Genomic DNA, 26,144 nt, shown 5'->3' with positions numbered 1-26,144 from the left:
CCCTTAGCTAAGCACAGCTAAGGAAGGGGGAGTGTCTGAAGCTGTAACATCTTATTCCAAGAAAAGCAAAGTGTGTCGGTGTGTAAAGAGGCCAGTTTCTGCTAAAAGGTACTTACGTTGCCTAAACGGGTGTGCACAGCATGCACCAGGTGTAAAAAAAAAAAAAAAAAACAGGAAATAGCAGCTCTGTGCACATCTGAGCACTGGGTTTGTGTGCCGCACCTCGGGGCTTAAACAGGAAGGCAAGAGGAAGTGAAACCAGCAGTAGGAAGTTAACCAAGAAGAACTAGCATATCTGACAGGTGAAATGTATCAGAATCAGCTAATTACACATGCAGCAGCCCAGCCCAGAACACCACTATAAGCTATGCAAACACTTTCCCTTCTGTTTTTTCCCACATACTCTACACCAATAGTGTATACATGCGGGGAAATTTTACCTTACGAAAGCAACAAAATGATAGGGGCTGCATTTGCTCTCATAAATCAAAATGTGGAAGAGGCTGAGGGTGGTAAGGATGAGAATGCTGTCAACCAACCTACAGTGAGGAGACGGAGAAGAGTGTTCAGTCCCAGGGTAACCTACCAGGGACTACATGAGCTGGGGATAGTGGAGAGCTATAGAGTGGACAGGGACCTCCTCTAGCAAATTGTTGAGCTGTGCCAGATACCAAGGTATGTGTAGGCCTAAGAATACTAGTCACAGGTATCTTCCAAAGGCAAACTGGGGATATAATGGGGATCTCATAAGCATCAGCATCCAGGGTATTCCACCATTTCCTGGATGCCATGTCAGCACATGCCAGTGAGCACATATTTTTCCCCACCACCATTGAGGTGTTAGCCAGCAATATGCGTCTCTTCCATTGAATAGCAGAATACCCTGAGATAGTGGGTGCTATAGATTGCATGCACATATGCATCAAAGCACCACCTGGTGATCAGGGTAGGTCCTACATCACCGCAAGGGCTTCTCCTCCATCAACTGCCAGGTCGTGCGTGATGCCCAGGGCATTATAATGAATGTGTGTGCTGCCTGCCCTGGAAGCTATCATGACTCCCACATCTGGCATCTGACGCAGCTGTACCGGAAATTTGCCAATGGGGACATCCCTGTCGGTCAGCTAGTGGGGGATGCTGGTTGCACACTGGAGCCGTGGCTGATGACACCCATCAGAAATGCACACACACCTGAGCAACAACTCCATAATGAGGCACACACACAGACAGGAATCATAATAGAGCGTGTGTTTGGGATGCTCAAGTCACGGTTCCAGTGCCTGGACACGTCCGGTGGAGCCCTGCAGTACTCACCAGCTACATGTACCTAAATTGTCATCGTATGTGCCATGCTACACAATATGATCCTGTGGAAACAGCTACAGCAGGAAGAGCACGGGGCATGGCCACACAGCCCCCCCCCCATCATTGCCAAGGCTTGCACAGGCACAGAGTGACTCGGAGGAGGAACAACCTGAGCCTGCCTCAGTATGTAGAAGGAGGCATGCCCAGTATGCCTTGGCATTGGCAAAGAGGCAACACATAACACATACACTGACATAGTAGGGACCCCAGGGAATGACACCTCACTCTGACTCGCACATATAGTAAAAGGGATGCAAAACATGACACTACTTGTGCTTTACCATGTATAGGGAGTATACTATGTGCATCTGACATAGTCAGCCCTCCAGCACCATCCTCATTACTGGCACAACCACAAGGTAAGTCACTCTTCCTACCAATCGCCAAATGGAGTAGTATGTGTAGTTACTTGTATCTATGGTATGGATGTGATCATGCAAGGGGATCGGGTGGCTGAATGGGATGCCAGCAGATAGTAGATGCCTCTAGTGGCAGCATGAGATCTGTAACAAATACTGGTGTCACCATAGTAGCCAGTACTAGACAAGGTGACAAAACCACTGCAGGAAATGGGCCGGGCCACATGGGTGTCCATATGACACACACATGCCAGTCAGGGAGGTTCACATATCCAACAACAGTGTCAGCCAGGAGGACAACTGTAGACAAACACAAACAAGGGCAGTGCTAAGGCCTCTGATTGATGGAGAACATCCCACCCCAGACCTACAGAGACAGACTACAACAGATCAGACAGTGGGATGTTAGTTCAGAAGGGTAGGAAGTCAAAAACTGATGTGTACGTGAACCAGACACAAGAGCTGTAGTACACTGATATGCCTCTAGTCAACATGATAGGTTAGGATACAGAATGAAATGGAGTACCTGACATACCAGTACAGTCATAGCAAATGTGTACAAGTGTCAGGTGTGCCCCCCCAATCCTGTGTCGAAATATAGAAACAGTCAGGTGTGCCCCCGCCCATCCTATGCAGAAATGTAGTAACAGTCAGGTATGCCCCTCCAATCCTATGTAGAAATGTAGTAACAGTCAGGTGAGCCCCCCCCCTTATGATGTAGACATGTAGTAAAATGTAAGTGTAGATATAATACCAGTGGAGCACAGATGACCTGAGCTGGCCAAGGTAGCAGGTTAGATTGTAGCATTTGTACAATATGCAGGTATGCATGTGTTAGCTTGGTGTGTGTTACATATTGTGTGAGAGTGGTCAGTATGTATGCATGTTGAGTTGTGACCTGGTAGCCATTGCCCACAAGTGACGATGACAGGGCCAGGTCCTCACAACCACAGTGCCAAAGACAATTACCCCCAGTATCACACATGGTAGCAGTAAGCCATTGTAAATGTATGGTGGTAGTTTGTGTCACCATCGGAAAGATGGACATGTCATGACTGTTGGGCCAGATATACAAGCAGTACACAGGGAAAGGTACCTCAGGCATACAGTATATAGTGTGTAAGTGTGAAATGGAGACAGCCTTAGAACTGTACATACAGGTATGCATCTCAGTATCTGGCCTTGTAATAGGGAATGCCGATGTTGTCTGGCCAAGCACTTGCAGATCACAAAGGTGATAGGACTGATGTATTGGGAAATGGCTGGTATCCCTGCACAAGCCAGCATAACTGGAATGCCCCATGCATATCTGTGAGTCAGATGCAAGTAGTGTCCATAGCACACATGCACCCAGCTCACCCAAACACCAACTACAGGTACCTCTCTGGTCATATCCCTGCTGTTGGGAGGGGTACAACATGACCCCCAGCAGTGTATAACAATAGCAAAAGAATGCAGCATGCAGTGCAGGTGTCCCATGCTGGTGTGTCCCTAGCTGTAAGTAGCACCCTGCTACCATACTCACCACCTGATCAATACCGATAGAAAGTATTGGCATGAACACCTAACACACCTACCCTGTCACCCCAGGGGAATATACTCCATTGCAGTCTGGGACTGTAGGACTGACAGAATGCAGCTGCCTGCTACAGCTGGCCTGCATCACCACCAAATGGCCTACAGGCCTCTGCCAAGGCCTGTGTCTCACCTGTACTGCCAATGTATGTTATGTAATGGACACCCAAATAACAACATAACACACTCCACACAAGCCATATTCAAGGCCATGTGGACAAACCACAGTAACATGTCCACCATGTCCCACTGCATGAACTGTGGACCAACACCAAAACACAGCTGTGATGAGATGATAACTATAGAGCAAGTATCAGCAAATGTATGCATAATGTATGGATGAGGATAGAATAATCAAGGGGGGGTGGTGGTGGGAGCATGGGCAACATGGAATATGCAAGGTCCAACAAACAAAGCCTTGCTCACATACTGTCCCTGGCTACAAACACAATAATGGGTGGCTACAAACCTGTCCATACACCACAATATGGACAATTACCTAACTTATGAGCCCTGCCTCTGGGTAACCTGTGTGAATCTGTACAGCTGTGAAGTATTGCCACAGCAAGATAAGGCCATACTGTCATGTCGACGGATGTACAAGTATGGGATCCTCTGGCAGCACTGTACCAAGGAGGTGAAGTGGATACACAGACCCAGCACCAAGTGTCTGCAGCTCAACCTCCAGAATGCCATAACTTTCCATGAATATGTAGTTGTCTGACCAAAATACTAGACTCAGCTGCATTCACCCTGTGTTCCCCAGTATATCACTGTGAGCAAAATTGTCCACCTGACAGGACTTGAAGACATAAAACATCACAGTGTATAACAGTACACATGTCTGAATATCTCTGCTAACACCAGTACTATGTAGCAGAAGCAGCACAGACACAATCACCTATGGTACACACTATCCCTTGCACAGTTTGACCCCATATTGCCAAATGATCAACAGATATCCTGCAGAAACAGTTTGCTACCTGTAGGTGTAGAACACAATGGTCTGCACTGGAGTACAAACTACCTAGAATAGATCCACACATTCAATACAGAAGGGCATACTGGGCATGCTCACACACTTAAAGCCCATGTCTGCCAACAACAGTGGACTATACATATCTGACAGGTGCAGATGTTAGTGCATATACCCCTCAGTATGAACCAGTCATGCTTTGCACACACATTGGATAGGAATAGACACATATATTCATGGACAACACACAATAATATGCCAAAAGTACACATACAGAGATGTGTGGAAGACAGTGACAGTGACAGAGGGCCTGCCATCATGAGGCCTGTCCCACCCAGCACACAGCCAAATGGCTACAACCACAGGATGTGTAAATGGCACTCACCGTAGAAAGTGACCACTGGTATCCCTCAGCATTACAGACTGTCTGGTGCAAGCACTAGCTGTGCAACATGACTGTACAAGCCAGTAGTCATCTAGAATTTGCATACACATACCTGTGAAATTTAAACCTGCATGTGCCTGACTGTGGTGTGTCTAACTGTAGATGAATGGGTTATGGCCCATGCACACACACTGGCCTCCCTATAGCCCTACTATCACAAGGCTGGTGATATCATTCACTTTGGGAATACACCTTTAGGAAAACAATAGCCCAGTAATCTCTGTGGTGCATTCTAAAACTGTGTAATGCTATAGTGTAATAAACTAGTTAGGTAGGTGTTCTAATCCCAGCCATGACAAGTGCGTGTTTCTCTGTCTGTGTAGTGAGCAATGCTTTTTAAGGTACTCACACTCAATACAATTCAAATGCCCTACTTTGGCAAGTCTGCTGATGTCATCATCTGTGAAATACACCTTTGGGAAAAAAGCAGCCAAGTAATTTGAGTGGCATGTGCTATAAATGTGTAATGCTGTAGTGTAATAAATTAGTTAGGTAGGTGTTCTATTCCCAGACATGGCAAGTGTGGATGTGTGTGAGTTCCTTTATCAGTGTAGTGAGCAATGCTTTTGAGACCATTCACAGGCACTACAACCTTCATTGCCCTACTTTGGCAAGTCTGCTGATGTCATCAACTGTCAAATACACCTTTGGAGAAAAAATAACCCAGTAGTCTGAGTGGCATGTGCTATAACTGCGTAATACTGTAGTGTGGTAAACTAGTTAGGTAGGTGTTCTACTCCCAGACATGGCAAGTGTGTTCCTTTATCAGTGTAGTGAGAAACACTTTTGAGTCCATTCACAGGCACTACAACCTCCATTGCCCTACTTTGGCAAGTCTGCTGATGTCATCTACTATGAAATATACCTTTGGGGAAAAAATAGCCCAGTAAGCTAAGTGTAGTGTGATAAACTAGTTACGTAGTAGTTCTATTCACAGACATGGTGTGTGTGTGAACTGCACTTGTTGAGGTGAGGGTTTTGTAGTTTTCCTATATGGTGACCATATTATATGTCACAATGTCCACCTCACAAGGATTACAGATGTCAATTAGCCGAGAGACTGGGGTGGCAAGCCATACCCCTACATGTGATACAAGGCCTGGTGAACAAAGTAAGCAATCTTAGTATTACCCAGAGTACTCTCTGAACCCATGTCTCATACACAAACACACTTGTCTAGGAAACTACTGCTATGTTGGTAGTACACTGCATATTGTTCACAGATAGTAAACATGGCGTGATTGCAGTGGGCTACAGAGGGCATGGCACCCTGTCTATCAGTACAACAGGCACATAATTGCAGACAATGCACCTTCACTATGTTCCCCACTGGATGCCTGTAACATATGTGGTGCCATCAAATGTGATCCACAAAGGACATGCAATGCCTTACACACATGCCCTGTATTGCCACTGACACCAGGGAATACCTGTATCATGCTATCAATGTAGGTGCAGAGTCAACCTGCTGCCTATTAGCAGGTCCTGCCACAGGAGGCCAGGATTGGCACATCTGATGATAACAATCTGTGTACACAACATGGGCCAGGCAACCCAGGTACACTTCCACATGTCACTGTACATTAATGTGAGACATGTGCACATTCCAGATAAAGTCCATGTCATGGACTATCAAACACAGACATGGCAAGCTTTGCACAGCACTGGCCACACACACTAGTAACCCAGGTGACTGGATATTTAATACAATACCCACCTGTGTGGGGCATTCCAGACACTAAACCCCTGAGCCACACTGAAGACCATTGTCATGTGGCCTGATGCCAAGGTATACCCCTCACCCAGTCTTGTACAGCCATCTGGCACAGCCAACCACTACACACCCGTGAAGCAATGCACACATGCATGTCAGTACTGGCACCTTGTGTCTGTGTGGAGTATGATGTTTCCAACCACATTCATACCCAGTACAACTCCCATTGGCATACTGAAGCATGCTGACTGATGTCAGACACCTTTACATGCCCTTTGCCCATAGAACCCCTGGATAACCATGTGATGCCTGTGCATTACTGTATTGTGGCAAACTAAGTAGTTAGGAAGTGTATTCGTGACCCTGCCAAAGTGTGGCAATATGTATGAGTCCCTTAGAGAGTGTGGCTGTGTTGACACTGACACCTGTTTATGTGGACAGGCATGTGTGCTACACCTACTGTATTTCTACTATATCAATGTTGCAGATGGCACTCACCAGCACATATATGTTTTGACAGCTCACCAACATGTAAGCTATGTGGCACATGCAATAACTGCATGCACATGTGATAATAATGCATAGTCAGTCAGGGGTTTGAACCCCTGTAGTGGTAGGTGTGTGACACAAACATGCTTAGGTTTTAATCTCTCACCCCTTCCCTGATGTACTTTGTCTCTGTCTGTCCCTCCCACACACTCTCTGGTGGATGTGGAGATGTACACCTGCTTAGCTTAGGCAGCAGCTTGTGTTTTGTAAGTGATGGTCATGATCAGCTGATGGCCTCTGCGCCAATTGCAGTACTCCTTTAGCTAACTGAATGTGGAATAGCTGTGGTAACATTTCCATAGCCAATTGCAGGGAAACACAATACAATATATAGGAACATCATGTTGGTGTTGGGCCATGACATTCACTCTTGGGCCATGACATTCACTCTGAGTGGAACCTAGATCTGGTGTTTGGCAAACAGCATCACAGATGAAATATGGATTTACCTGAAACAACATAACACTGTGGAAAAAGGCCTAAAGTCAGGAGGGTGATGTCCCAGACATGACTACAGCATGTAAGTGTTGCTATGCTTCCTTTAGACTACTGTCAGTTTAACAGGTTGTGTGTGGTTATGGCTAGTCTGCATGTTTTAATAACTCTCATGACAGTGCTGTTTGTGAGGAAACCCCCATCTGTAGGGTCATCTGTCGACTGGTCAGTGTGTGGAACCATTTGTTTCTTGTGTTACTCACAGAACACCTATCTGAGAACTGCAGAAGCATAGTGTGATGATTGCAGTCAGTACATGGTGACAGCCATGAGAATTACTGACTTCATATCCCTGATTGGACATATTTCACATAAAACAGTGGTATGACAGTAAATGTCTGAGGTTATCACAGCAACATGCCAATATTGGGCCAGTGTTCATAGCTGCAGTCACAAGTCAGTTACCCTTTGTACAGATGTCATGCAGTATATATGCATGTGTTTTGTTTGCTCTGCAAATGTTCGAAATCTGGTGTCTTGGGTTAATGGGAATACCTATGCATGCTGTTATACCTAATCCTGAATGCTGTTGACTACTACTAACCCATATCTGTCTGAAAACTGCAACACCACAGCTCTCATGGGAAGGCTGGTCCCAGGGGACCCACCTGTCCCACCTCAGCTGGCCATGGAACCGGGCAGCAACATGTCTGGGGCCCAGCCTGGGACCTCCTCTTCTTTTGCCCCTGCACCACCTTCAGATGGAACTGCCGCAGGGGATGGGGCTCACCCCCACCAGGAGTGGGGGCAGAGAGGAAGCTGTCACCCACCATCAGATCCGGGCCATGGTGCGTAGGGAGCTCGACAAGGAGTTTCGAGACCGACTATGCCAGCTTGAGGGCTGAGTGGCACACATTCAGTGTTTAGTGTGCTGCCACCTATGTGGTAATTCATGGGTACATGGTATTTCTCAAAGGGGATAACTATACATTTCTGGGCATTAAGCTTGAGCCCATGGATCTGGCAACAAGCATCTGTTTCTGTAAAGCCCTTTTGTAGAATATCCACATCATTTGGGGATTCAATAATCGCTCCCAGTTTTCAGTCGTCTGTGAACTTTGTTAGCCAGAGTCCCATAGTGTTTGCATGTACTTCAGAGAAGTAGATGCCAAACAAGAGCGGTCCCAGGACTGAACCCTGAGGTACTCCACTTGTCACTTGTCTGGAGCTGGATTTGGAGTTGGCTACTTTTGCAGTGTGCGTTCTGTCAGTCAGCCAGTTGGCAACCCATTGAGTGACATAGAAATTTATGGCCAGCTTAGTATGTTTATCTATGTTTCCAGAGTGGGGGATGGTGTTGAAGGCCTTGGCGAGGTCCTGATAGACTGTGTGGACTGCCTTACCCTCTTCCACAGCTCTGGAGACTGATTCAAATAAGGCAATAAGGTTCAGGAGACATGATTGGCCCTTCATGAGCCCAAACTGGGTGGGGTCCAGTGTTTGAGGGTTGCCAATGTCTTTGTTTATATGTTCCATGATAATGCATTCCATGCCCTTGCAGATCAGGCTTATCAGACTGATGGGATGGTAGTTCCCAGGATCCAAGGTGGAAACCCCCCTTGTGGAGTGGGATAACTGTAGCTGTGCACCACTCAGTGGGCACAAAACCTGAGGTGAGGCTATGATTAAACATGACACTTAGGTGAGGTGCCAGTTAATTTTGTAGATCATGTAGTACACAGCCCAGAATGTCATCTGGTCCCATGGATGCTGTATTGTTAGCTTGTGGAGAGAGCAGTTTCTACCTGTGTGGCTGTGATTACTGGAATTTGGCAATCTTTTGGTATTGAGATGGGCCCTTTAGGGGGGTGAGAGGGGGGGTGAATGTGGTACTACATTGATCTGCCAGCATATTGGCAAAATCCTTGGGATCAGTATATTTAATGCCATTCTGTTGTAGCTCAGATCAGTTCTGAGCATTTCGGGAGCTTTTCCAGTTAGATTGTGGACATAACTATAGAATGCCTTGTTGATGTCTTTGGAATCTGTGCAATTTCATTTACATAACTAGCTTTGGTGGATTTTATGAGGGATCTCAGCTTTTTACTAAGGCTGGTAAGGGAGTTGTTTGCATCCTAGGATTATTCCTTTTTCTTCAACAGTCTCTTCCTTCTGTTGTATAGTTTGTTTATGGTAGGGGACCACCAGATTGGCTTCCTTTTTTGGACGGGAGCATCCTAGTTCTATTTGGGATGGCACGATACATGCACGAGTGGATGTGCTCACACAGTGCCTTACTGTAGGATTCAGCAGTTGATCTTTCATCTGCCATCTCCACAGGTGTATTGAAGTTTGTTACTTCTGACTTGAGTAGCTTGAAGTTGGCTTTGTAGAAGTTTTTTTATGGAGGTTTCCTTCCTGGGGGTGGGGGTGGGATGTGGATGTCAACGGTGATTAGCTTATGGTCAGACCTGACCAATGAGGTGGTGACCAGTGGTGTGGAGCATCTATCACCCATTTTGGTAATGACCAGGTCTAGGATATTGAAGCCCCTGGTTGGACAATGGATTACTTGATCCAGGGCATTGGAATATATGACTTCTGAGAACAGTTGGGGAAAGGTGTTGGTACCCGAATAATTTTCCCAGTTAATGGCAGGGTAGCTGAAATCCCGAAGTATTAGGGTTTTTGGTTGTATCTTAATATTTTCCAGTATGTTTAGTGAGGTGTAGTGAGAATCTTGGGGCATGGTGGAGGATCTGTAGCAAGCTACAATTTGGATTGCAGTATTACCTAGTGTTAGTTGCACCTGGAGATTTTCAGATGCATTGTGTTGGGAACTAGCCTGGAGGTGTAAATAACCTTGTTGAATATGGACACTCTTCCACCTGTAGTGTTGTGGTCTTGGTTTGGTGGCCAAAATGTGTGGCAAGAGTTGTAGCCTGGTATTGCAGGGGTGTTCTCTGGAGCATTGAACCAGGTCTCAGTTACTGCACATATATCGAGGTTCTCCATTTTTAGGTGTGCCTCGAGAGAGAGAGAGTGCATGTTTAGATTTAGACATCTAGCATAGAGTAGCATTACCTTCAGTTTTGCATGCCTATATCTGTTACAGTGGTGGTTTTGTCCTTTGAACCTTGCCTAGAAAAGGCACTATGGAGGTGGCAAGAGCTTTCACCTGAATCCCAGGGGCAACAGGTGCAGACTGTCTCTGGCCAAAGCATCGTGGTTTGTCAATCATGTCATCCCAGCCAGACAGATACTGGATCCCCTTTGAATGAAATCAGAAACTTAGCCAATTGTTGAAGTCATTGTTGTGTATACGTATATATGTGAGTGTTTATATGTATATATAATATATATATATATATATATATATATATATATATATATATATATATATATATATATATACATATATATCACCATATATGTATGTGGATATGTTTATGTGTATATATCTATATAGATACATGGATAAATATGTACACATATATGCTTACCATATGTCCAGAACATGGAGTGGAGTCCTATCTCAGCACCAATAGTCCCAACCTCTTAGTGCAATGGGATGTCATGGATGTATTGTAGGTATATATGTAGACTGTGCTACTGTAATAGGGGTTGTTAACAGACATGTTGGGTGTGGGAGGTCACATCTGCTGTAGACATGTGCGCCATTGTCTACGGACAGACATCCTAAGGACATCAAAGTACAGTACCACTGCTAGAACAGTAATGATCCTGTCGCCTACAGTAGGGATATGACCAATGTATGAGGACAGTCTGGCACTCTGTGGTCAGTCCAGAAGTGTACACATATCCCCTTCATGCGTGACATGTGGAACATGCCTCCCAATGTGGATGTGACTAGCCATGTACATGGGTATATCACGACAATACTGGACTACATATGCTCACACAGTTTATGCACGCACACACGCCATATATATATATATATATATATATATATATATATATATATATATATATATATATGGTTTCCTATGAAACCGTCGAAGTAACATTACATCGACTCTCGGAACATCGAGACTACTACATCGAAAGCTGGAATCAGCGAAACGAAACCGTCGAAGTTCCAACATATCGAAAGTGAAAAGGAAACACGACTATTTATGTGTCATGGTAATACATGTTCCGTAAACTCGATGTTCTCTAACTCGACGCTTTTCGTTTGATTTCAGCTTTCAATGTAGTAGTCTCGATGTTCCGAGAGTATAGTCGATGTAATGTTACTTGACGGTTTCATAGGAAACTATATATATATATATATATATATATATATATATATATATATATATATATATATATATACACACACACACACACACACACACACACACACACACACACACAGAGATATATATATATATATATATATATATATATATATATATATATATATATAGATATATATATATATATATATAATGTATAGATGTATGCATATGTGTATATATATATATATATATATATATATATATATATATGTAGATATTCATCTATATATATATATATATATATATATATATATAGAGAGAGAGAGAGAGAGAGAGGCATATATCTATTTAGTTATAAATATATATATACACACACACTTACATCTACATATATAAATACATTTCCTGTACTGTTGAATGATTGTGCTGGATGATATGTTTGTGAAATCATCAGTATGATGTATATCTGCCATGGCTTAGTGGTAAATCACAATGGCTATGGTGTGCAGGGTCCTGGTTGCGAGCCTTGCAGAGGCAGTTTATTTTGTTGCTGGGCAGAACAAGGGCCGCTGGATACAGAGTGATTAAGGTACTTTTAAGCAATTGTAAGCGGGTTTGCGTGGGTTTGCATGGAGCTAAGCAGTGCTAACTTCTGATTACAGTTTCTTACACTCAGTTAGCTTCTAAATTGCTTAACCTGTGTAGGCATTGCTTACATCTGCGCAAACAGGCTTAAACCCACTTACTGCTGCTTAAAAGTGCTTACTCCCACTTACCCCCATGCTAATTTCTTTAAAAGAAAAGAAAAAATGGTTGATAGGAAAGTGGTGAAAAAGGGACACAGAGGAAAAGACAGTAGGCAAAATAGCTAGTGATGTGCAGGAAGGGTGTCGGGTAGGTCCATAGCTGCCCATTTCTTCTACAGCAACAGCTTTGCATATACACTGAATTTGGAGGTACATTCAGGCACTCCAATCCCTGAGAGACGGGTGAGGACAACAATGATATGTTGTGATGCCAATTAGACCAGATTACATGTGTCCAGTGGACACGTGTGAAATGGACAGCTATGTATGGGGCAAGATTTTTTTTAGGGAACAGATTGCCCTTTTTTTTTAAGGTGAGAGTGTGATGTTGGGGAAGAAGAGTAGGTCTGCTTGGGGGAGATAGGTTGGGTAGGATGACAGACAAGACAGACAAGACAGCATACAGGGGCATATATGACACATGCGGGGGGGAACACATTGGACGGGGAGGGGTGTTTGGAAGTCGCAAGTCCATGAGCCTCCAAATGGAAACAGTGGGACGGAGATCCCCACCCATGGGCAGTCAACACTGCACCCTCACGGCTCCAAAGGTGGCTGTGCTTTGGGCTGGTTAGGAGGGGTAGGCTCACCCTCTAATTGTGCCACTCGGCCCTCAAGCTGGCATAGCCGGTCTTAAAACTCTTTGTCGAGCTCCCTATGCACCATGGCCCAGACCTGACGGCATGTGACATCTTCCTCTCCGCCCCCGTTCTAGGGGGGGGGGCCAAGCCCGATACCCTGTGGTGGTTCCACCCAAAGGTGGTGCAGGGCCAATGGAGGAGGAGGTCCCAGGCTGGGCCCCAGACATGCTGGTGCCCGGTGCCATGGCTAGCTGAGGTGGGGCAGGTGGGTCCGCTGGGACCAGCCTTCCCATACGAGCTATGGTGTTGCAGGTTTAAGACAGGTATGGGTTAGTAATAGTCAACAGCATTCAGGATTAGTTATAACAGCATGCATAGGTATTCCCATTAACCCAAGACACCAGATTTAAAACAGTTGCAGAGCAAGCAGAACACATGCATATATGGAACAACAGTGGCCATTACAACAGCATGCAGGTTTCATTGATGGCAACAGGCCACCAATATGCGAATATTTTAACATGGCACATGCATAGAAACAAATGTGAATATTTATAAACCAACAGGACATATGTCCCAACAAAAGTTTGGAGTGCACACATACCCATTGAGGTGTGTAATTAGGTTATATGGTGGGGGTGAGAGAGAGTTCAATTAACAACTAATATATCCTTGTAGTTTTCACAACTTTCTTAGTCACTGCAGTGATCTGTCCCTTACATGTATTATTACACTATCCAATGGCCTTAATTTGTAGAATAGTATGTTTGTAGATTATATACATGACCTGTGTCTTATGTACAGTTTACACTTCTTAACTGTTATAGCTGTGGAGAAAATCTTTGTTAACACTACCTAACAATTTCTACACATACTCCCAGATTTCATGCTTGTAGACAAGTATATAAGTGAACTGTGTTGTACCTACAGTCTACACCTCTTACCTGTTATAGCTGTGGAGAAAATCTTTGCTAACACTACTGGACTATTTCTACACATACTGCCAGATTCCATGTTGATGTCGTACGCATATCTCAAAATCTGTTATTGCACACACTCTGGTCAAGGCTTGACAAGATGCAGGTGTTATTGCAACATATTTTGAGAATTGCTCTCATACACTTTGGGTGAGATACTACAATGACAGGTTTGTTTTCATTAATATTCTCTGACTATGTACAGGTCTGAATATCAGTTATATGTCATCAAAGGCTGCCTACATTTCTTGGATCATCACACTGCTTTGTCAGAGCAACAGGGTACCAGGCAGCAGATTTGGGCCATTTATCTGGACATGCTGGGCAGATTGGAGCAGTTTAGGTGTATGAATATGCATACAGTTTACTTTATGAGCATTCCTGACACAGTCTGTGCAGTTGCTGGTTATGATTTTGCTTACAGCTTACTATCTGAACATTCTAGCAAATTCTGTACAGTTGTTAAGTCTACTTACACACACACCTTTCTATCTGAATATTCCAGCAAATTCTGTAAAGTTGTTGGGTCTAATTATGCATACAGCTTTCTATCTGAACATTCTAACAAAATCCGTACAGTTGTGGGGTATGATTATGCATACAACTTACTAGCACTCCCGGGATTCAAACCCCTGCTGTGTGTGGTAAAAACATTACTGTTAACATCACAGTACACTGTGCTATCAGGGAATAGATGTACAGCATTCCAATGTTTTCTATCTAAGTCTCTCTCAGTTGTACAATATGACTGACCTCTTGGGACTTCCAACATTGTTATACCGAACTTTCTACACATTTTATCTGCATACCACAGTGTAGGTAACACTGCTTAATACAACAGTACTATTTATAGAGTGCAACACTACAACAACATATGAAAGCAGAGTAAACAGAAGCATTCCAGGGGTTATACCTTTATTCACAGGATATTACACCTTTATTTACATACAACCAATATGACAGTCTTCCTGCCATATTGTCTAGTTTATTCAGTAAATACACAATACATTTTTATATTGGTACAACACTTTCTAAGACTCTTATATTTATTTGTTATGATAGTACATGCAGAATTATTACTAACCTGCCTCACGACACAGCCTTTGCAACCTAGCATCATGGGCTTGCTTGTTCGCAGCCCACTCATCTGCAGCTGTCAGTGCAATATAGTGATATTTAGCCATACCTATCCATAGTATACACAAGCTAGGCAATTATTAACTACTTAGTAGAATGAGTACTTAGTTCTGGGACATCAGCCATCTGCCGAGTTTCCTGGATCCACTGATCTAATAGATCCCCCTTCCACCGCTTCAAGTTAGCATGGTGGTGCCTGGCCTGCTCACCAATCCGGGGGATACCTGTGGCACTAGTGAGGTCACGGGCAAGACTATCCTAGGCCTTCATTTTGTACTGTGAGCCCTGGTAATGGCCCTGCACTAGTCTCTGCTCATGGTGTTTTACCAGGAGCCATACCATGATGTTTGACTCCTGGATGCCCCAGCGCTGCGCTCTAAATCAAGTGCCTTCACCCACTCCAGCCATTCTGCCTACAATAGGAAGCTGCAACCAGTTATGGGAAGTATCCCCGCCTGTGGGGTTTAAATACACATGATTTCCCACACTTTTCTGTGATTGGCAGGTTTTGAATAGGCTAATCTATGGGCACACCTGCTTACCTAAGTTTGGCATTTTTAAAGAGGTATACCAATAGGCAGATTGAATTGGCTGCCCTACATATTGCTTACACCAACTAAGCTGAGCTGTGCAGCACTTAGCATGGCTTAATATTTAATTTGCATTATATTTGCTTTTTGGCATTGATTATTATTCATTACATGTTATATATGTGTCTGGTATCCATGATTCATGTGCACGTATACTGTATGGGGTCCTGGGGACTTCTACACTTTATTACAATAACACCTCACGTCTGGGCTTACTGCAGTACTCCAGTTCACATATTTATGTTATGGAGCTGGTTATATAACATAAGGCTGTATAGAAAGTCCTTTCACATGTTCAGCTTGTTTTCCTGTGGTGAGGTTTGTTTATTGAAACCTCAATCTGATGCACTGTTGTGATGGCTTAGTGGTTAACTACTGTGACTGAAGTGTCAAGTGTCCTGGGTTCCCAACCTACAAAGGCTGGCTATTTTTTTTTTCTGTCCAGAATAGCAGCTGATGCATACGGAGTGATTAAGGCACTTTAAAGCAATTGTAAGCGGGTCTGTGCTGGTTTGTGCGAAGGTAAGCAATGCTAACCTCCGGTTAGAGATGCTTACAGAGAGTTAGCTTCAGTATTGCTTACCCCCATGCAAACAGGCTTAAACCCGCTTACTAGTGCTTAAATATGCTTACTACCACTTACTACCGCTATATTTTAGACAGTAATAGTCTAAAGGTTCTTGGGGAGGTGGGGAATTTGGAAAATGTATGGAGTTATCATTTATTACACAGTTTACCTTCCATTTGTATCTGTGATACTGTATGGGGCTATGTGATTATCTGTGGACTTTGCAACATTATGACACTGACACCTCACATCTGCATTAAATGCAGTACTCCAGTTCACAAATATATGTTATTTCTTAGGTTATGCAACAAAAAATATTTATCATAAAGTGATTTCAAAGGGAAAATGGAATGTACTGTAGTAGGACGCGAACCAGGAATGACTGTTTGTAAGGCAAATGCTCTACCCACTACCCTATTGCTCTACTGCTTCATTTGCATATATCTTGCTTTTTATCTTCTTTCTGCTATTTAAGCTGCATTAACTGTAGCTAAGGAATGGGCAAACCCGCGCACCTACAGTTAAACTTCATCCGTTTTATTAAAAAAAATGTTTTTCTTTCCCATATTGCTCTTATACATGTTGGGGGATGTTGCTGGGGATATACATACATGTATGAGTGGTCTTGCTTATTGTTTACTATCTTTCTGCAGTCCTTCATTGCAGGGGCATGTATATTCTGAGAGCTCTGCTCTCAGACATGCCCCCTGCACTCATACACGTTCCGTGTAGGATTAGGAGCTCAGGCAGCGCACCTTCATTAATATGCACGGCGTGCTGCCGTCATGCTCCTTAACGACCGTTTCCATGCATGACTAACTTAGTCATGTACAGAAAGATACTGAATCCGGGGGGAAGTTTTTATTAAGCTTTTGTATTACTTTGTAAGTTGCAAACTTTCATTGATTCTGACTCATTTAACAGTAATAATAATATAAATATTAACTGCAGCTGTAGTAACAATAAATAGTCTTTCTTATTAGAAAGGTTATATAAGTAAGTTATGATGATAAAGCTGAAGCAAGAAATGCTTGTGTATGTACTCTCTACAAAAAAACGGTCTTAACAGCACTTTTGAAAATAACTGTATGACCAGATTAGGACATAGTGTATGTCTAAAGAGGCAGGACTACCTCTTAAAAGAGTATATAACACCTATGCTCATTTGTAATCTTTGTCAGATATATGAGAAATAAACTGTACTGACCCAACTGAGGTGCTTTGCTTGCTTATCATTTCTTTTTCATTCTCTTCTAACTGCCTGCATTTCTCCTCATAGGTGCAGTGCTTGTACATACTTGTACATTATGGATGATGTGAAACTGGATGAAAAAGGGGGACCTTGGAAGGATTTATTACAGGTTAAAGAACTAAAGTAGCAGCTTAGGATGAATGCTACAGGTCTCTATGGGCTGAATGAAATGTTGTCTATTAGTTGCATATTAAGGTGGAAGGCAGCTCTTTGATTTTAATGTGATGGCGTATTTTGGATTTTTATAGGATGGAGTAATTGTTTATAACATCCAAATAACAAACATAATTATATCTTTAATATTGTAGGCAGTCATATTTTATTAGGTGGATAAACATGCTGATAATGTTTCTATGGGAAGTGCAATAAATGATTTTCAATGTTATGTTTATACATACACACATTTATATATTTATAGACTTTTATTGTTGTATTATTTATTTTGTATGCATTTATGAGTGTAAATTGTGCTTTGGATATTTTTAACTGCAGAATATCTTATTTATAACAATAACAATAACTTCCTTTTACTTCAAGTGGATTGTGTTGCTATAGAGTAGAATTCACAGCAGTAGGAGTTATTGTTTTTTCCTGCTGATAGTTCTTTCAATCAAATGTAAGGGAGGGGTTTAGGTATAAAAAGGAACATTCGGAATGTTTTATTTATTCTGAAGAAGTCCTATTCATCAGGGACGAAAGCACTAATGTGCTTTACTTGTGGATCAATAACCTTCAGTCTGGTGTACTCTTGACACTTCTGTGACAAGTTTTGTGCTTAGTATTCGAGTTTCAGTGGTGCTTTCTGGTTCCTGATCTGGTTTGGTCGCCACAAAGTCATCATCTGCCAGCGCCAATCGAGCAGATGCCATTACAGAGGGAAGTACCAAATACTTTACAGTTTGTATGGGGAATTTAACTAATTCAGTGTTTGTCTCAACAAATAAATGAAATTATTTCCCAGAGGAATGGAGATATTTGTTTTACCAATGGCAGTGGTGCAAATGGAATTACCCCAGCTCTGCTTTCCCCTTTGTTAGTTGAGGGAGATGGTATTGGTGGATTTAACCCAAGGAGTGCAATGGCTTGAGTTTTGAACTCTAAATTCAACAAAACTGTTTTTTCACAAAGATGACATTTAAATGACTGGCTGGAAGAAAGAACTGAATTTGGGGTGAGTGACTTTAATGACATTTGTGAGGGAAAGTTGTTAGAAAGCCAGTTAAGAGTTTTTGAAGAGTGTATAAGAGTGCAAAGAGTGCCTAAAGGACAGAGATGTTGGAAGTTTCCAACAGGTCTAGTGAATGGATCTTCGTTACATTTGGATTTGCTTGTCATTTGATAGACACAGCTGTGAACTGATGTAGGTGCTGATCAAGTGTAACATTGTGGAACAAATTAATGCACGAAATTGATCTGTTAGTCAAAAATATTACTAATGATTTATTGTTTCCTGTTAAAGAACATGACTACTGGAATATATATGACAGAGTATATAGAATTATATTTGATATAAAATACAAAAAGGAGAAGAAACTGAACATAGACAAAGCAGAGTATGAAAATGGGTCAGCCTACCCTCCCCCAGTGAAAATCAAGAACAGATATAGTTTACCTTTATCAGAGAATAATAACAATTACAATTTGATCAAGGATAATACGGGGGGGGGGGGCAGTAATGCATCGCCCAGGCTTGACTCCCCTTTAGAGTTCCTGCCCTTCAGGAAGTCAGAAAGGATCAAGAACAAGAACAACCAGAGACAGGAGTTATACCCCTAGAGGGGGCAATCAAGGAGAGGGAACCAGAATCATAACCAGAATTGGAGTTACCAGAGACGTCACAAGGGGGAGGGGAGAGTGGACTAGAACAAACCACAGACAATTCTGTCCACAAACCTTGTGATGTTTTTTCTATATTTGTTATTTACAATGATTCAGAAGACTTTAAACTGTACAGTTATGGTAACACAGTGATCAATAATGATTGGGCCAACCTATTTGAAAAAGGACTCATGTTCATGCCAGGCAGGAGTGCTAGAGTTGATGAGGTGTTAATTGATTTCAAATTCTACACTAGGAAATTGAACCTGTGTCTACACATTGCTAACAGCAATGTTGCATTTAACACTAATAGAGTGGGGTGACCTAGAACATTTAATCCCTTGCTATATCCTATGATACAACTATTTGAAAAAATATGTGAATACAATGTAAGGAAGGTGATAAGGATGAATGGGAATTCAAAGAGAAGCAACCTATCTAACCTCTTACAACATATTACAAATGATAAATAAATCAGATTGCTGAAACCAGAGAAGGGAGGGGGTCTGGTTGTGATGAACTACAATGATTATTCTGATAAAATGTTAACCATCCTACAGATTGATATCTATGAAGAGGTATCATTCAGTGAGAGAAATATCATAGGATAGACACTATGTTACATGATTTTTTTGACAGAAAAAAATTTCTCAACAAAAATATGAATATTGATAATGGAAACACCTAGGACACCCTCCATTTTTGGAATTCCAAAAATACACAAAGACCTGCATGATCCACCAATAAGGCCCAGAGTAGATGCTAAATCTTCTAAGACCAATTATTTAGCTAAAGTTATTGATTTGAAATTAAAAGGGGAGATGATGAACATAGGCCACTTTTTAAAGGGTTCATGGGATTTTTTTTAACCAGAATTGTAGAGTTGTTATATAATGAACAAATAATTTTTGTGACAATTGATATTAAAGATATGCACTCTGTTATTCAACACCAAGTTGGGCTTGAGTGGTTCCATGAATCTTTAGTTAAAAATAGCCACATGAATCATGGAGATTTTGCTACTCAAGGACTTAATGGAGTTTATACTGATGAATAACTTTGTATTTTTTTGAAGGTCATATTTTCAGCCAAAAGACATGGGTGGCTATGTACTCGGTATGTGTCCCTGTCTTTGCCAATCCGGTGGTGGCCTATTGGGAACAGGAATATGTTTTCAATTCCCACTGTAGGGCATCTTGGGCCTTTAATGGCAGTTTTTTGGATGATATTATAATTTTTTTTGGAATGATACTGAGGATAGACTGGTAGAATTCTTCATTTACATTAATGGCACCACTAACTTCCTTAAATTTACTATGAATTTTTCAAGAGTATAAATGGCTTACTTGGATGCTAAAATTACTAAGAACAAGGAGTTGAGGACATTTGATTAATCTGTTTTCAGAAAATCCACTTACTCCAATACGGAGTTACACTTCTCTAGTCGGCACCCTCTTTTTCAAAAAAGGGCTTTGTTGAAAGGGCAACTTGTCCATTTAGCTAGGATGATATCTGATGTTGAAGACTTTTACAAAGAGAGTGAAATATTAATAAACATGTTTGAAAAAAAGAGGGTACCCCAGAATATTTATTAAGAACTTAGCATTACAGGTATAAAAAGACGGGAAGGGTTACACTTCCCTTTGGTAAGTAAAACAGACTTCTCTTTTTTTTAAGGGGACCACCAAGCATAGGTAGAGCTTTGATTCTTACATGTAATGTAAATTTTTTCAGCCATTAAGAGAGTACTACAGATGAATTAGGACATTTTTTCTATTAATAAAACATTACAAGACCGGTTGGAGAAAAATCTAAAATTATTTATAAGTAGGACATCAATATAAAAACCTTTTGGAAAGACACCATGTAATTAGTACATTTCCAGGTATGAGGGGTTGTAGATGCTGTAGCTAATGCCACTATATGTTAGAGAGCAGTACCTTTTTTTATAGAGGGGTATGGAGAAGTTCACATCAGGCACAAATACCATCATATAAGCAAATGAGTGGTATACATGGTCCAGTGCACAGGATGTGTCAATCTTTATGTAGGGAAAACTGAGAAAACTTTCAAAATGAGGGTATACCAACATCTTTACGATATCAAAAGGAAAGACATACATAATGTTTTATATAGTCACATTAGTGATAACAATGGCCACATTTTTAAGCTTTACATTGTGGATAATGTGAAACTGGATGAAAGAGGGGGACCTTGGAAGGATTTATTACAGGTTAAAGAACAAAAGTTGCAGCCTAGGATGAGTGCTACAAGTCCCTATGAGCTAAATGAAATGATGTCTATTAATTGAATATTAAGGTAGAAGGCAGCTCTTTGAGGATTTTCATTTTAATGTCATAGAGTATTTTTGATTCCCATAGGATAGAGTAATTGTTTATAACATCCCAAAAACAAACAAATTTATATTTTTAATTTCGTAGCCAGTCATATTTTATTGGGTGGATAAACATGCTGATAACATTTCTATGGGAAGTGCAATAAAATGTTTTTTCAATGCTATGTTTATACTAGGGTTGCCACCTATCCATTTTTTTTTTCTGGACTAGCTGGAAATCAAATTGCTTCTCCAGTAGTGTGGAAAACACTGTACAAGCTCCGGTATTTAGTTTCAAAACAGGAAACAGACTCTCGGAGTTTGTTAAATTGGTTGATTTAATATGCTTTTTAACAGAAAAGCATAGTAAATTGGCTAAAAGAAGGCATCAGGAACGGAAAAAATAGGGCGTTCCCTGCCATTTGATGTCATACTGATGTCACAAAATGGACTGAATGAGGACGGGAGAGAGGGCAGGAATTGGCGGGGTTACAGGTGATGTGGGGGTGTGTGGCCTTAGTCCAGTTTTAGCCACAACAAAAGGTGGCAACCCTAATTTATACCTACACACATTTTTATATATTTATATATATTTTATTGTTATATTATTTATTTTGCATGCATTTATGAGTGTAAACTGTGCTTTGGGTTTTTTAACTGAAGAATATCATATTTATAATGATTGCTTACTTTTACTTCAATTGGATTGTGTTACTATAGTAGAGTTCACAGTAGTAGGAGTCAAATTTTTTTTCTGCTGATAGTTCTTGTCAATCAAATGTAGGGGAGGGTTTTTATGTATAAAAAGGACATTCTGAATGTTTTATTTATTGTAAAGAAGTCCCATTCACCAGGGATGAATAAACTTTGGTCTGGTGTGCTCTTGATGCTTCTGTGGTGATTTTTGTGCTTAGTGTTCAATATTTTATTTTAGTTTTATTTTTTAAACACTGCGGTGAAGAAGTGTAACAAGTAAAGAGGGAATAACAAGTTAAAAGGAGGGAGGAGCCCCACTCAGGAGTTTTGTCATCTGACATGCATATTACTGTCAATGGAGGCATGAGAAAACTGAGAGTGGCTGAAGCTGACCCGCTGATTTTATACCATTGATGACACTGTAAAATGGAAAAAGTTATTTCTCAGGCAAAGGTTATTGCATTTCAGATTCCATGTTTGAATTAAGAATGTTTAGACAATGAATGGTAATTATTTGTGTTTTGATTGATTCTACTATTTACAGAACACTAACAACATATTTCTACCACCATTACTAGCACATGTTTATCCATACTGAACATGGCTGTGTAATGGCCTGGGTACTTTCTACCATGACAACAACAATAACAGGAAGTGATGGTTGTGTAACACAAGTCATAAGACTGTATTTCTCCCAAAGCAAAAATCAAGCACATAAATAAACATTTCTCCAAATCAGGTGTCACATTTTAAAGCAAAGGCAGTGCATTCAGAAGAAAAGGTGTAAGCACAAAATATTCCGTGGATTAATGAAATAACAGTATAGTCTGGGATGTACAATAAACTGTTGTTTAGGAATACACACTTTGAATGCAGAGAGTTCCTGGCAGCATTACTAACTGCCAACAGATTCATCGGCATTTTTTTATATCTTATCTTTGACGCATTGCACAAGTCTTGTCTTAAAACAGTGTGCTGCCTTCTAAGCAATAATTTAGCTTTGTTATTTGTTCTTTTATGAAAAACAGAAACATGATCCCATTGACTTCTACTCTTTTTAAATGACTATATTCTGTATGAAAAAATAGTAGCAGATTACCTTATCTCTGTGGCCAAGCAGATCGTTTACCTCCAGCTCCAGTGTATGTCTGCTGGTATCAGAGGCATTACCTTTAGATAAAAAAAAAACATACTATATACATTACCTTTAGATAAAAATAATTACAGTATTAAGGATCATTCTTTTAACATTCATTATATCTACAATTTCATACTTTATTACACAAGTTCTTTACATCTACAGGTTTGTACACTGCACCTCACTGGAGTGTATTACCCCAATACTTCCTCTGTCTTTAAAAACAGCCCATTTTGTCAGAACTATATATTGCAGTATAAAGGACTATGTGACATTATTTAATGAAAATGTCAATGCAAATGGTAATGCCTGTGAAATTATATTCTGTAAATGTAACATGTACCTGTGCATGCAGTACTACGTATTTATCAACACCAAAACCAATGTAAAGTATATTACCTTTGGAGAACCTCATTGGCCTTCTGCTGAAAATGTACTCAGGCCCAGTCAGTTTAGCCCAGCCAACAAAAAGAAATAAATAAAACAGAAATAAATACATACATTTGTTTAGATGCTTTATGTTCTTCTTAACTGATTGTTTCTGAATAAGAAAACTTGTCTCTTTCCTTAGTAGTAGCCCTACTCCTGAAAATGTAATGGATTGAAACCAATGTTTTTCAGTGTGCATATGTCTGTGTTTGTAGGTAGGTAGGTGCGAGAGAAAAAGAGAGAGAGAGACAGAGAGAGAGAGATCAATATGCATATAGTGTGAATAAATTTGCATATACAAATATATATATATATATATATATATATATATATATATATATATATATATATATATATGTGTGTATATATATATATATATATATATATATATATAGAGAGAGAGAGAGAGAGAGAGAAAGAATTATATATATGGTTCCCCTTCATAAGACTGAATTAACATAAGCCTGAAACTAAAATCCTGAAAATTCAAAAGCCTGAAAATTGTGCCTCGAAACTGCCTGAAAACACAAAATGCATAGCCGATTTTTAACATAAACCATATTATTTCCAGCAGAGAACAGGGGGCAAATCCCCTGCACCCCCATGTGAGGTCTGTCTTTCACTTTCTCGTTACTTAAATATATTAACCCAAGATTGTACTTAGTGTAACAAAGTGCAATCTTGAAGCTGATATATTTAAGTAGCAGGGGGGATGGGGGGCACAGCCCGGGTGCCGGGGGGCTTGCCCCCTGCTTATACTTACTTGAAATTAATATGGTTTATGTTGTTTAAAGTCAGTATTTGTATTTTTTGTGTTTTCACACTTTTGAGTTTTCAGGCTTTTGAATTTTCAGGCTTTTGGTCTCAGGCTTATGATTTTCAGGCTTTTGAAGTTTCAGTCTTATGAAGGGGAACTATATATATATATATATATATATATATATATATATATATATATATATATATATAGATATATATATATAGATAGATAGATAGATAGATGTGGTATGAAAGCATCAGGGATGTTGCCCCAAAGCAGAGTTTGGCTTAGTGAACACAAATATACTGAAGCCAAAATATAGTCCACAGTGTCAAATTTTGCAAGGACTGAAATTTTCAAGAATACCATGTCATGTTATTTGTTTATTACAGTTATTTCATTTTGTTAATTAAACAGGTTCTACCAGGCCTATTCCTCTTTCATAGAGGAGAAGACATAAGGTGATATTCAGGAGATAAGGCTACAAAACTCTTTTCATGAAGGACTGCTGTGGATGTAAATGCATAGATAATAATGGAGTTGAAGGATCTGTTAATGGGAGCTTCAGTTTAATCAGAGCAGATATCAAATTCATAAATGTCATATTCTTTCATCTCAAATTTTTTTAAAAATATAGAGAAAGAAATCGGGAAGGTAAAGCAGAGCCACGAGTTAAACAAAGGGTGATTTAGTACATCGGAAACTGGCAAAGAAGCAACCAAAGTAGAAAATTAACAAGTGTAGGTGGTTGCGGGGTGCATAAAACATATGTGGTGCAAATACATTGTGAAAGCTACCATTGAGAAAATTGCAAAAGTACGGCTATGGTTTCAGAAAGATTCAATCTTGTCAGTGCAAACACTTGTGCTGTGATATTAAATACGCTGAAAAGCATGATGTTATGAAACTAAGATACCACTGAAACGGGGAATCTGTTTTGGATAGAGAAATAGTAGGGCGAGGCTGTCTACAAACTCTCAATGGTTTATAATTGTGTTTTTGTTATGTTTACTGTGTTTAGCTATCATTTTGTTCATCTTGGTGTACAGTTTGTTTATGGCTGGGATCCACTAAGATGGTTTATTTTTGGAGATTTTGTTTTGCTTTTTTTGAGTGGGAACAGCTACCCCTGTAGAAAGATTCAGCACAGGCAGTTGAATTATCTTTGTTTTGGGAGGCACACATTTTGCCAGTGTATCACTCAATAGTAGATAGTTTGCTTTAGAATAATTTTTGAACATTCTAGTGTTTGAAGGCAGACCCTGTTCCAGTACATTTTCAGAAGGTACCACTTTGTGGTCTGACCTTACTATAGATGATGATACACAAGGTGGGGTGCAGTGGCACCACATATTTGTGAGGATCAAGTTGAGGATGTTGTTTCTCTTTGTGGGTCAT

General features: G+C 40.7%; 1 long non-coding RNA gene across 1 annotated transcript in view; it reads right to left on the bottom strand.

Annotated features, from left to right (window-relative positions):
- Positions 1 to 23,590, bottom strand: part of LOC122791841 — a 245,768-nt gene extending 222,178 nt beyond the window's left edge. The window contains exon 1 of the long non-coding RNA XR_006363209.1: positions 23,519 to 23,590. This is a non-coding gene — a long non-coding RNA (uncharacterized LOC122791841). The remainder of the gene's footprint in view (positions 1 to 23,518) is intronic.
- Between the last annotated feature and the right edge of the window lie 2,554 nt (positions 23,591 to 26,144).

This window comes from Protopterus annectens, chromosome 17.part0 (assembly GCF_019279795.1).
Source record: "Protopterus annectens isolate FY-2018-M chromosome 17.part0, PAN1.0, whole genome shotgun sequence".
In the NCBI taxonomy this organism is placed as follows: domain Eukaryota; kingdom Metazoa; phylum Chordata; order Ceratodontiformes; family Protopteridae; genus Protopterus; species Protopterus annectens.
This window is presented reverse-complemented; position numbering and strand designations above follow the sequence as displayed.